The sequence below is a fragment of the Pristiophorus japonicus genome, chromosome 15 (genome assembly GCF_044704955.1).
Source record: "Pristiophorus japonicus isolate sPriJap1 chromosome 15, sPriJap1.hap1, whole genome shotgun sequence".
Lineage (NCBI taxonomy): Eukaryota > Metazoa > Chordata > Chondrichthyes > Pristiophoridae > Pristiophorus > Pristiophorus japonicus.
In genome coordinates this window covers 81229342-81243456 of record NC_091991.1, presented here as the reverse complement: position 1 = coordinate 81243456, position 14115 = coordinate 81229342, and the positions used below count along the sequence as shown (strand labels likewise).

Genomic DNA, 14115 nt, shown 5'->3' with positions numbered 1-14115 from the left:
TCAGGCTATGGACATTGCTGGCAAGACCAGCATTTATTACCCATCCCTAGTATCCTTAGAGAAGATCACGGTGGACCTTCTTAAGCTGCTGCAATCCCTGTTAGGTAGTGCTGTTAGGTAGGAAGTTCCAGGATTTTGACCCAACAACGATGAAGAAATGTCAACTAATTCCAAGTCAGGTTGGTGTGTGACTTGGAGGGGAACTTGGAGGTGATGGTGTTCCCATGCACCTGCTGCCCTTGTCCTTCTGGGTAGTGGAGACTGCAGGTTTGGGAGGTGCTGTCAAAGATGCCTTCTGTAGATAGTGCACAGTGCAGTCACGGTATGCCCGTGGTGGAGAGAGTGAATATTTAAGCTGGTGGATGGTGTGCCCATCAAGCGGACTGCTTTGTCCTGGATGGTGTGGAGCTACATAAGAACATAGAAACATAAAAAATAGGAGCAGGAGTAGGCCATTTAGCCCCTCGAGCCTGCTCCGCCATTCAATAAGATCATGGCTGATCTTCTACCTCAACTCCACCTTCCCGCACTATCCCCATGTCCCTTGATTGCCTTAATGTTCAAAAATCCATCGATCTCTGTCTTGAATATACTCAAAGACTGAGCTCCCACAGCCCCCTGGGGTAGGGAATTCCAAAGATTCACCACCCTCTGAGTGAAGAAATTTCTCCTCATCTCAGTCCTAAATGGCTGACCCCTTATCCTGAGACAGTGACCCCTGGTTCTAGACTCCCCACCCAGGGGAAACATCCTTCCTGCATCTACCCTGTCAAGCCCTGTAAGAATTTTGTATGTTTCAATGAGATCACCTCTCACTCTTCTAAACGCAAGAGAATATAGATCTAGTCCACTCAGTCTCTCCTCATAGGACAATCCCCCCATCCCAGGAATCAGTCTGGTGAACCTTCGTTGCACTCCCTCAATAGCAAGTATATCCTTGGTAAGGAGACCAAAACTGTGCACAATACTCCAGGTGTGGTCTCACCAAGGCCCTATATAATTGCAGTAAGACATCTTATGGCCGAAGTTGAGCCTCGCCCCAAAAAGGGCGCGCCTACTGTTTTTTCAAGTGTTTCTCTGCCCCAATCCATGCGGTGGAGAATCCGGAGAAATTCAGGCCTTGGAAAAATGTTTTCGTTTGGAGGTGTGTTGCGGGACAGAAGTGCGGGCGGGTTGGAATGACCGTTGCTCCAAGTCATCAGCGCCGGGCTGATAACATCAGCCGACAATAAAAAATAAAATGGAGTCGCCGGCAGTGCGACCTCCCCATTAAGGGCGAACGCACAGCCCAGCCACCAACAGCTCCCCGCCAGGGAAAGCTGTCGGGGGCACCGACTGATGGTGGTGCCGTTCCCGCGGGGCAATTCCACACAGTGTAATTTCCCGCGGGAGTCGGAAAGCGGGTCGCTGACGGTCGATAAGGGGCAGGAAGACGGGCGGTGCGGTAACCTGTTCCCACTGCTTCCCGCCCCGGGACAATTCCGCACGGGTCAGCCCATCCATCCGCCCCCGGTCGGTAAGGCTTCTCTGATCCATTCCTACCTCTTAGAGGGAGGCACTTTCAGTCCCCTTACTCATACTCAAATCCTCTTGTAATAAAGGCCAACATACCATTTGCTTTCCTAATTGCTTTACTGTGCCTGCATGTTAACTTTCAATGATTCATGTACAAGGACACCCAGGTCCTTCTGAACACCAATGTTTTCCAGTCCCTCACCATTTAAAAAAAATACCAAAGTGGATAACTTCACATTTCTCCACATTATATTCCATTTGCCTTGCTGTTGTCCATTCACTTAGCCTGTCTATATCTCGTTGAAGTCTCTTTGCATCCTCCTCACAACTTACATTCCCACCTAGCTTTTATCATCAAACTTGGATATATTACATTTGGTCTCCTCATCCAAATCATTGATATAGCGTTGTTGGAGCTGCACCATCCAGGCAAATGGAGAGTATTCCATCGCACTCCTGACTCGTGCTTTGTGCGGTACAGACTTTGGGAAGTCAGGAGGTGAGTCACTGGGCGCAGAATATTCAGCCTCTGACTTGCTCTAGTAGCCACGGCATTTATGTGGCTTGTCCAGTTGAGTTTCTGGTCAGTGGTGACCCCCAAGGATACTGATAGTGGGGTTTCAGTAACGGTAATGCCATTGAATGCCAATGGGAGGCAGTTAGGCACTATGATCCGGTGTTTTATAGATGCAAGAATTTATTTTCCTTTTAATTTGAAGTTTCATCTGATTACGTGTCTCATATTTAATTACCAGCATCCATTTATCTTGATACTAAATGGTATTTAATTTAATTATCTTAATATACAATCACAGTATGTGCATGAATGGAGAATTCCAAATAATTAATTAAGCTTCATGTACAAGGTTATAATTCCACAATTGACCCTGGGGTTATAAATTGTTATCGGCCTTCTTAAATATTTTTCAAGGGCCTCTTTCTGCTATTTTATAACCACGGGCTAGTTAATCACAGCTGATTCCTCGTGGCTGTTAAGAATGTGATTGAACAAATCACCAAGAGATGTGGCACCTTAAGGGAATTACCGGTACATGACTCCTGATCACAGCTCTGTGTCATTCACCCCCTCGATGACTAAGTGTATAAAGGAACATCTGGGGTTTTTTTTTGCTTCTAATCCTGTTGCTTATTTTAGCAGCTAGCCTTCATGTGGAAATGTTGAATTTTTCAAAGGCAGTCTCCTCTTGTCTGAAGATTAATTCTACCTATGCTATTGCATTGCAACATGGATGCCATCTGATAAAACTAAGTAGGCAAAAACTAGGCATGGGGAACAATGCAAGAGGGAGGTTGAAGATTAGAGTTTTCATATTTTGCTTTGTTGATGATGAAAATGAATTGCGACTGTTAATAACCTTGATATATAATGCCTCTACATTGTGAGATACAGGCATAAGTGGGCAAGAGTTGATTTTTACTTCAAACTTTCAAAGTCAGATTTATATTAGGAAATTTTTAGACATCCCACTCAAAAACCTGACTGCTAACAGTGACAAGCTGCTTGCTAATAAATTAGCTGCTCTTTCATCTTGAGGTTAATTGAGTCCATGCTTTTGATGGGTAATATGAAAGAAAGTCTAATATCTTGTCTTTGGGTCCCACCTTGAATCTAACCCTCCCAGAAGTAGTGTCTGTAGGAACGCAATTCTTGGAATTAGCATCCCGTCTGACTGGATATATGTCCAATCTTGCTTTAGTCGACAGTCGGTCACTGATGTGGGATAATTAAGTCAAAAATGCATTGCTGATGGCCTTTTAAGAATCTATATTGGGATGGACAACTGCTCCAAGATGCCTGCAGACTTAAATATCCACCTCTATCTGTGCCGGCCTTGGTGTAAGGTGTCCACAACTTGATAAACAAAGAACGGTAACTACTTTTATGTAAAAGTGAGCAAACCCAAGGGCTCAAAATTCGGTACCACCGATTTTGAGGCGGTGTCACTGCCTTGAGTACTGATTATACCGCCAGGCATTAGGTGCAGGCTCCAACTTCCAAATTCAGTTTTTATGTCCAAAGGTGAGAGAGCAGTGCTAAACAATGGCGTTGCACACTCACCCTCGGGTGGGAGCTCAGGAGGCCGACTGACTGTCGCAGCGGGAGGCTGCCGCCACGCTCGCTGGAAAATGGGAAGGAAAGGGAAAAAAGAAAAAAAACTCAAAATTCTCCGACACATACAAACTTCTGTGACCCGCGCACAAACTTCTCCGACCCACACACAAACTTCCCCAACCCACACACAAACTTCTCCGACCCGCACACAAACTTCTCCGACCCGCACACAAACTTCTCCAACCCACATACAAACTTCTCCGACCCGCACACAAACTTCTCCGACCCGCACACAAACTTCTGTGACCCGCACACAAACTTCCCCGACCCACACACAAACTTCTCCAACCCGCACACAAACTTCTCCGACCCGCACACAAACTTCTCCAACCCACATACAAACTTCTCCGACCCGCACACAAACTTCTCCGACCCGCACACAAACTTCTGTGACCCGCACACAAACTTCTGTGACCCACACACAAACTTCTCCGACCCACACACAAACTTCTGTGTCCCACACACAAACTTCAGTGACCCGCGCACAAACTTCTCAGACCCACACACAAACTTCCCCGACCCACACACAAACTTCTCCGACCTGCACACAAAATTCTCCGACCCACGCACAAACTTCTGTGACCCGCGCACAAACTTCTGTGACCCGCGCACAAACTTCTGTGACCCACACACAAACTTCTGTGACCCACACACAAACTTCTCCGACCCGCACACAAACTTCTCCGACCCGCACACAAACTTCTCCGACCCGCACACAAACTTCTGTGACCCGCGCACAAACTTCTCCGACCCACACACAAACTTCTCCGACCCGCACACAAACTTCTGTGACCCGCGCACAAACTTCTGTGACCCGCGCACAAACTTCTGCGACCCAAGCAAAAACCTCTCCGACCTGCACACAAACTTCTGTGACCCACACACAAACTTCTCCGACCCACACACAAACTTCGCCTGTCAGAAAGGCCGACGTTCAAACTAAATATCGCGAGAGAGGTGCCAGGGAGGCGTCGCACGCTGAATGAAATCACTACGTGGGTGGCGTTAGCTGGCCCAGCGATGCCTCTTGGAGCCTCTGCCAAAGAGCCGACTGAATTTCAGCTGGGGCGTGGACGTCGCTTACCGTCGAAAGTCGGCCTTTGCCGCCAGTTAGCCACCTCCCACGCGCGGCAACAGGCAGCGTCCGAACTTTGACCTTTTCATACCTTACTCCATACAGATAGAAGTGGATATTTTAGCTTTTTACCAATTGACCATCCCCACACAAATTCTTAAGGACCATTGGCAACAATATTAGCAGACAAGTACTTAACATGTTTGCATAATGTCCTTTCAACGGGTTTGTTAACCCATTTAAAATACAAGATTAAAATTGAAGACAAAAGAAGGTCCTACAATCGCATTTAGGGTTTGCATACATTGCCTAGAGTAATTTTAACATATTAATGTTTAAAATTTTAATTGTAATGAGAGAGAGAGAAATTCAAAGTAGAAAAAAAATCTGTCAACCACAAGCGATAATTGCTTTTGCCTTTCCTTCTCCGTATTAAGCACAATTTGCATTCTCACAGAAAAAATATTTTTAAGTCGGAACTCAACCTCCTGATGGTGAAGAAAATCAGATGCAAGGGATAATAATAGAAATAGCTGGAGATGCACAGCAGGTCCACCAGCATCTTAAAAGGGGATAGGTCAAAGTGTACGTGGAGGGCATTAAATTATGAGGGCAGGTTGCATAGACTATGCTTGTATTCTCTTGTATAGAAGATTGAGGGGTGATCTAAATTTGGAGTTTAAGATCATAGAATCATAGAAATTTACAGCACGGAAGGAGGCCATTTCGGCCCATCGTGTCCGCACCAGCTGACAAAGAGCTATCCAGCGTAATCCCACTTTCCAGCTCTTGGTCTGTGGCCCTGTAGGTTACGGCACTTCAAGTACACATCCAAGTACTTTTTAAATGTGGTGAGGGTTTCTGCCTCTACCACCCTTTCAGGCAGTGAGTTCCAGACCCCCACCATCCTCTGGGTGAAGAAATTTCCCCTCAAAACCTCCTACCAATTACTTTAAAACTATGCACCCTGGTTGTACACTGCTCTGCTAAGGGAAATCGGTCCATCCTATCCAGGCTATTTAGGCCCCTCATAATTTTATGCATCTCAATAAGGTCTCCCCTCAGCCTCTTCTGTTCCAAAGAAAACAGTCCCAACCTCTCTAATTTTTCCTCATAGCTAAAATGTTCCAGTTCAGGCAACATCCTCGTAAATCTCCTCTGTACCTCTTGTTAGATAAGATGATGAAAGAAGTTGATGGGGTAAATAGAGCAAAACTATTTCCTCTTGTGGGGTGGTCCAGAACAAGGGGGCAGAAACTTTGAGTCCCAATCCTCTGTCATTGAACTACAGTATGCAAACAACGCTTGCATTTGTGCACACTCGGAGGTCGAACTCCAAACCATTATCAATACCTTCACTGAAGCATATGACAGTATGGGCCTTGCACTAAACATCCGTAAGACAAAGATCCTCTACCAACTTGCCCCGGCCAAACATTACTGCCTCCTGATTATCAAAATTCATGAAGTGGCCTTTGGATAATGTGGACCATTTTCCATACCTCAGGAGCCTACGGTCAACAAGGGCAGACATCGATGACTAAGTCCAATACCACCTTCAGTGTGCCAGTGTAGCCTTTGGTCGCCTGAGGAAGAGTGTGTTTGAAGATCAGGACCTCAAACCTGGCACCAAGCTCATGGTCTACAGGGCAATAGTGATCCCCCCCTCCTATATGCTTCAGAGACATGGACTATGTACAGCAGGCACCTCAAAGCACTGGAGAAGTACCATCAACGTTGCCTCTGCAAAATCCTGCAGATCCATTGGCAGGATAGGCACACCAACATCAGTTTTCTCGCTCAGGCCAACATCCCCAGCATCAAAGCATTGACTACGCGCGATCAGCTCCGATGGACAGGCCACATTATCCGCATGCTCGATGCTAGTCTCCCAAAACAAGCACTCTACTCAGAGCTCACAGCAAGCGAGCCCCAGGTGGGCAGAGGAAATGCTTCAAGGACAATCTTCAAAGCCTCCTTGGAAAAAGTGCAACATCCCCACCGACACCTGGGAATCCCTGGCTCAAGACTGCTCAAAGTGGAGGAGAAGCATCCGGGAGGGCGTTGAGCACCATGAGTCTCTTCGCCGGGAGCAAGCGAAAGCCAAGCGCAAACAGCGGAAGGAGCGCATGGCAACCCAAACACCCCACCCACCCGTCCCTCCAACCACCGTCTGCCCCACCTGTGTCAGAGACTGTAGGTCCCGCATTGGATTCATCAGTCACCTGAGAACTCGTATTAATGTGGAAGCAAGTCATCCTTGACTCCGAGGGACTGCCTAAGCAGAGAAGAAGAACCTTAAAATTAGAACTAGGCTGTTCAGGGCTGATGTCAGGAAGAACTTTTTCACACAAAGAGTAGTGGAAATCTGGAACACACTCCCCCAAAAAGCTGTTGGGGCTGAGGGTCAATTGAAAATGTCAAAACTCAGATTGATAGATTTTTATGAGGCAAGGATGTTAAGGATTATGGAATCAAGATGGGTAGATGGAGTTAAAGTACAGATTAGGATGGCGCACCAGGCTCGAAGGGCTGACTGGCCTCCTCCTATTCCTATAATCTCTTGGCCATTGCCCACCGATCCGCAGTGCCTTTGCAACCCGGATTGGGTTGGTGCATTTTTCAGGCGTTCCTGGTAACTGTCTGAATCAGGCAATGGACTGCTTACATTTTTTTTTATTTTTTTTTATTTTTATTAAATTCGTAGCCAATCGTTCCAATTCTTTGTCAAATCACAAACGCCAGAGGTCACCTTGCACATGCCAAGGATCACTCTGCGCCAATGCTCTTAGCCAAAAGGCCTAGAGCCACTGCACCGTTCCTGGAAGTACTGCAATACCAGGTTCGTGCCATGGAGGTGGATGGGTCAAGCCACCCCACACACCTCCGTGGAGGTGGATGGGTCAAGCCACCCCACCCACCTCCTGTTTCCAAAAAAGCAAGCATATACCTTCCTGACCAGGGAGAAACCACCCGGAGGTCATGGTGGCTGGTCAGGTCAGTTACGCATGATCTTAGCCAAAAGGCCAAGAATGGACTGCTTACATATGTGACTGGGGGCCCGCCCCCTGATTTAGTCCTCTACTACCAAATTGGATTTCGCAGGAGCCTCCGCTCGGCTTTCTTCAACCTTCTGGTCAATGTTACTGTAATTGTGTTTGCCCCTCCCTCACCGATGATACTCCACTCCTGTCTTGCACCCCCCTCCCGCTCCCCGACCGATGATACTCCACTCCTGCCTTGTGTGTGTGTGTGTGTGTGTGTCTCCCCTCCTCCCCCCCCCCCGGCTCCCCGACCGATGATACTCCACTCCTGCCTTGTGTGTGTGTGTGTGTGTGTGTGTGTGTGTGTCCCCCCCGGCTCCCCGACCAATGATACTTCACTCCTGCCTTGTGTGTGTGTGTGTGTGTGTGTCTCCCCTCCTCCCCCCCCCCCCGGCTCCCCGACCGATGATACTCCACTCATGCCTTGTGTGTGTGTGTGTGTGTGTGTGCCCCCCCCTCCCGCTCCCCGACCAATGATACTTCACTCCTGCCTTGTGTGTGTGTGTGTGTGTGTGTGTGTGTGTCCCCGGCTCCCCGACCAATGATACTCCACTCATGCCTTGTGTGTGTGTGTGTGTCTCCCCTCCCCCCCCCCCCCCCCGGCTCCCCGACCAATGATACTTCACTCCTGCCTTGTGTGTGTGTGTGTGTCTCCCCTCCCCCCCCCCCCCCCCGGCTCCCCGACCAATGATACTTCACTCCTGCCTTGTGTGTGTGTGTGTGTGTGTGTCTCCCCTCCCCCCCCCCCCCCCGGCTCCCCGACCGATGATACTCCACTCATGCCTTGTGTGTGTGTGTGTGTGTGTGTTCCCCCCCCCCCGCTCCCCGACCAATGACACTTCACTCCTGCCTTGTCGCCCCTCCTCCCGCTCCCCAACCAATGATCTTGTTCGAGATGACAGTCATGCGACCATAAAGCATAAGCAAACCCCGTAGTAAGCTCTTCGTCAAAATTTAAGGGGAGGGTGAAAGTCATAAGTCAGATGTTTTCCATCCATTTGGTCAAGCTTTCGGGCTCCAAATACTGAACTGCTTAGGAAATTAGTGCAGCACAAAATGGCCAGTGAGTCTGAGTGATCACTCAGTTCCCATATTTACTGGAAAGGACGTGTTCTGTATCAGAAATCATTCTTGTAATTTAATATGTCAAATAGTTTTGACAAGAATTGAAGGAGAGTGGTGTACATTGATAAATAAGGCAGCGGGCATTGACAAATAAGACAGATTAATAACCGTTTTCTTTTTAAAAAAAACATCAACTTCTGCTTTGGCTGACGTGATCAAATACTGCAGATTTAGCCAAAAGCCCTTTTATTGTGTTTTTCTCAAATTAATGTGATGCTTCAATTTTCTCTCGGAACATTTCACAGATAATAACAGGTCAGGATATGCTTTCATCTGTGTGTTCCATTTAGGCTACAGTAATATTTTGTCGATGGATATGAAAGCAAAAATGAGAGTGAAGATGAAAATGTTACTTGAGGTTTGTTGTATTTTGGGCTTGACAGCTGAAGGCTCAGTTGTTTGAATGGACAGTGTGCAGAGACTAACCAACCGTGACCTCCCATTTACTGTTTGTTCGTTTTGAACTAGCTTTAACCTTCGTCACGTTACATTGGTCCCACTGCAAAGACCATAACACATAATATCAGGTCCTTTAAAACCGGTTATTTTCATTCTGTGCTAATAGCATCTCTTGAAATCATCAAGCGACCTCAGTTCACCAACTAATCTAGCATTGCAAGGTGATGAGATGCTGGTGTTGGGGATGCCATTGTGAACAAGTAGCATCTTGTGTTATTTCCTACTGCTGTCCCACTGTTTTCACAGTGAGGTTTTTTCTGGTGGTATTATGTCTGGGTCCATAAGCATAGCCTAAGGCACTCCTTATGTTGCTGATGTCGCCGTTGAGTTGTGAGGTGTTTCATTTGATGTCATGCGTCAAGCTAAACCTGACAGGACTCCCTGTTGGTCCTGTGAGGGTCCAATAATGAGACATAGGTGAATGCTTGTGAAAGCGTAAGACTATCAGGATATCCACCAAAGCAAGGGCTGGGAGCAGAAATGTGATCTGCACTGTTATTACAGAATTTATCGTCCTTTGGACTGCCACATTCAAAAAAGGTTAATATTTCACTTCCGTGCCACGAGATGCTGTTGCACTTTGGCAACAACGGCTGCAGTTATTGTGATGCTCGATAGGTTCTGGTGACTGAGTCAATGTGTGTAAGAAATACTTGATTCTGAAGAAAGAAAAGCTTGCAATTATACAGCATTGTGTAGTGCTTTAAGATGTTGCCATTTCTCAGCAACGTCTTAAAGTACTACACAGTCGATCCTACTTAGGTGCTGTACCTTCTCTTATAATGGCAAATCGGGCAACCAATTTGTACACAGCAAGATGTCACAGATAGCAATGAGCTGACTGGCCAGTGAATCTGTTTTTGGTCTTGCATGTTGAGGCTGTAATCTTGATTAGGATGTAACTGCCTGTTTTTTTTATCCAGTCTAGCACTATGGGATCTTAACATCCATCGGAACAGGCAGGCTTGGGTGAAGAATGGCACCATCGACAGTAGAGCACTCCCTCAGTACTGCATGGGATACATAGATTATGTACTTGAGATCTGCACCTGGCGGATATAGCAGCAGCACAATATCAAGTGCAAGGAATTCAGAGCAAAGAACTGCAGTCCCATTGGATTGGAAAGAATGAAGTTGGCTGGGTTGAGTCTCACTCTGAACTGGTTGTAGTTTAGAGTATGAGGAGCTTATCATTGCTTCGACCCACGGTATGATTCTCATTGACAGCATGCCCTCAAAGTGTAAAAAGCCAGACATTGTCAAATTGATTACTTACTGAGGATCTATATTGCACGAGAACTGGATATACCTGATGTATTGAGCTCCCTATGACTGAACCTGTTGTATGATGAAACAAGGTTACTTTAAACTACACTTCATATGTTTCTGGAATAAGAAGCAATCACATTATTGCTGGGAGTCACAGGAATTACTGAATGATGAGCTGATCTCCCACGGCATTGTTGCATTGAATTGGAGTTTACACTGTTTGATAACGGGCTGTTACGGCTGGTAACGCATAAGCTGTTATCAGGACAACTGATTTATAGTGTCTGAATATGTCAAATTCTGCTTTGTCAAACGAATGAAGTGTGACAGGGAAAATGACAGAGGAAGTAAGTGTGATAGGTACAGGAAGTGTGAACGATTTGCAAGACTTTATAATATCTTACTCATGGCTCTCCTTGGCTTTGCATATGGTCAATCAGATATCATTATCATCATAGGCAGTCCCTTGGAGTCAAGGATGACTTGCTTCTACTCTAAAAGTGAGTGCTCAGGTGACTGAGGAGTCCAATGCAAGACCTACAGTCTCTGTCACAGGTGGGGCAGACAGTGGTTGAAGGGTGGTCGGGGAGCCTGGGTTGACGCATCCTCCTTCCACTGTCTGCGCTTGTTCTCGGCGATGGGACTCGAGATGCTCAGCGCCCTCCCGGATACTCTTCCTCCACTTTGGCCAGTCGTGGGTCAGGGATTCCCAGGAGTCAGTGGGGATGTTGCATTTTATTAATGAGGCTTTGAGGGTGTCCTCGTAGTGCTTCCTTTGCCTACCTGAGGCTCGCTTGCCGTGTCGAAGCTCCAAGTAGAGCGCTTGCTTTGGGAGTCTCGTGTCGGGCATGCGGACAATGTGGCCCGCCCAACGGAGCTGATCGAGTGTGGTCAATGCTTCGATGCTGGGGATGTTGGCCTGGGCGAGAACACTGACGTTGGTGCGTCTGTCCAGCCAATGGATTTGCAGGATCTTGCGGAGGCAGCGCTGGTGGTCAGATATATGGTCGGATATACAGTCAGATATGGTGGCCCTCTTATCTGCCTCTGCCTTTTGTATGTTGATGTTTCGAGGCCTCCCGTACTGATTGTATCCTTTCCTCTTCTCTGTTCTTTGCTTCTCTTTCTCTGTCCCTTTCTTTTCTTCTTTCCTTTTGGGCCAGGACTGGTGGTTGAGGTGTACAGTGTGGCTGGAGTGGGCCAGGACTGGTGGTTGAGGTGTACAGTGTGGCTGGAGTAGGCCAGGACTGATGGTTGAGGTGTACAGTGTGGCTGGAGTGGGCCAGGACTGGTGGTTGAGGTGTACAGTGTGGCTGGAGTGGGCCAGGATTGGTGGTTGAGGTGTACAGTGTGGCTGGAGTGGGCCAGGACTGATGGTTGAGGTGTACAGTGTGGCTGGAGTGGGCCAGGACTAGTGGTTGAGGTGTACAGTGTGGCTGGAGTAGGCCAGGACTGGTGGTTGAGGTGTACAGTGTGGCTGGAGTGGGCCAGGACTGGTGGTTGAGGTGTACAGTGTGGCTGGAGTAGGCCAGGACTGGTGGTTGAGGTGTACAGTGTGGCTGGAGTGGGCCAGGACTGGTGGTTGAGGTGTACAGTGTGGCTGGAGTAGGCCAGGACTGGTGGTTGAGGTGTACAGTGTGGCTGGAGTGGAAGCGACGGCTGCAATGTGGAAGTGCTGCGATGGGTGGGTGTGAAGTGATCGCCGGGCTCGTTCCAGTATGGAGGGAAGGAGAGGTGACCGATCAGAACACAAGCCACCTCAGGGCACTCTAGCTGTTGGGGTGTACGCCATGTTTGTGGAGGCCTTGGAAATAGCTTCTATCTGCCCCCTCGCACAGGGAGTGGAGTATGGAACCAGGAAGCCATACTGCAATAGACCAGAATTTGGTGTAGCAGGGCATCTAATGGCCCCTGCACCCATTAGCTCAAAATATTATGGCTCATAAAATTGCTGAAAGTGCGAGCTGATAATGTTGTAGTGAGGGCAACGGGACATCTGGGACCTGAATGAACAGCTCAAACAACAGGATATCTCCTTAACCAATGAGATTTAAGGATTGGTAAATAAACACAGGAAGGACTTAGAAGGAGAGACAATTATAGTGGGAGAATCTAGTAACAAATCATTTAGAGAAAGAGAAAAAAGACTTGGATTTATATAGCACCTTTCACGACCACCGGACGTCTCAAAGCGTTTTACAGCCAATGAAGTACTTTTTGGAGTGTAGTCACTGTTATAATGTGGGAAACGTGGCAGCCAATTTGCGCACAAGCAAGCTCCCACAAACAGCATGTGATCATGATCAGATAATCTGTTTTTTGTAATGTTGATTGAGGAATAACTATTGGCCAGGATACCGGGGAGAACTCCCCTGCTCTTCTTCGAATAGTGCCATGGGATCTTTTATGTCCACCTGAGAGGGCAGACGGGGCCTCGGTTTAAGGTCTCCGATAGTGCAGCACTCCCTCAGCACTGCACTAGAGTGTCAGCCTCGAGTTTTGAGTTCAAGTCCCTGGAGTGGGGCTTGAACCCACAACCTTCTGACCCAGAGGCGAGTGTGAGACACAGCTGAGACAAAAAGAGAAATAAAGAGAAGGAAAGAAAGATTGGGTTAAGAGAGAGAGAAAAAAAACACAAAAGGAAAAGTAAGAAAAGGAGAAGTAAGTTATTGATAATTGAGCAGCAACCTGTTCTCCTAAACCGGCAACAAGTTCTTCACAAGCGTGTTGTGAATGAGCCCATGAGTGAGCTCAGATTCTGTTGCAGCAAGAGCTCAGTCATTGAACTGAACGATTACTGTGAAATTGTTGGAGTGATTCCAGAAGATGGATCATCAGCAGTTGCAGTACGAAAATACAGGGATGAACAAAGGTCATTTGGCCTGTCAAAGCTCATCCCTCTGCTACATTAACTCCCCATCCTGCCTTCTAATTGTATTTTGAATGTCCCAGTCTTTTTGCCTTAATTACTTTGCTCGGGGATAAATCTCGAAACACTTTGAGTAAAGATGTCTTTTGTATTATCTGTTTATTTTATATTAAATTTCATTTCTGTCCCCTGGCTCTACCTTTCCAATTTACTTTGAAATAATAATCTGGTTTTACCGTCATGCTACACCATTTAATATTTTAGACAACACGATGGGCCCTCTACTGTGGGCTTAAGCTTCTCTCATTTTTTCCGCACAGCTGTTCACCATTACACTTGGGATCCGTCTACTTTCTCATTTCTGTACCCTGCTCGATGCCAGTTTATCTCTTTTTTTCTTTTTGTGGCATGATGATCAAAACTGAACCCAATATTCTAAGTCTGGTCTGACCAGTGCATTGTAAAACCGCAGCTTAAAACCTGGTGTTTCAGTAACAATCATTGAGCCTGCTGCAGTATCCGATTGACAGAAATAGGTGCGGCACCAAAGGCCAATGCCAAGATTTAGATTCCACGCAGTGCCAGCCATCTGTTGTCATGAATGGACGATTGCTATCTGGATAAG

The 14115-nt window shown here is 47.1% G+C and overlaps 1 protein-coding gene and 1 pseudogene across 1 annotated transcript in view; one reads left to right on the top strand and one right to left on the bottom strand.

Annotated features, from left to right (window-relative positions):
• Positions 1-14115, top strand: part of cntn1b (contactin 1b) — a 1027096-nt gene that overhangs the window by 262933 nt on the left and 750048 nt on the right. The window lies entirely within an intron of this gene.
• On the bottom strand, positions 7530-7762 carry LOC139226017 (U2 spliceosomal RNA; annotated as a pseudogene).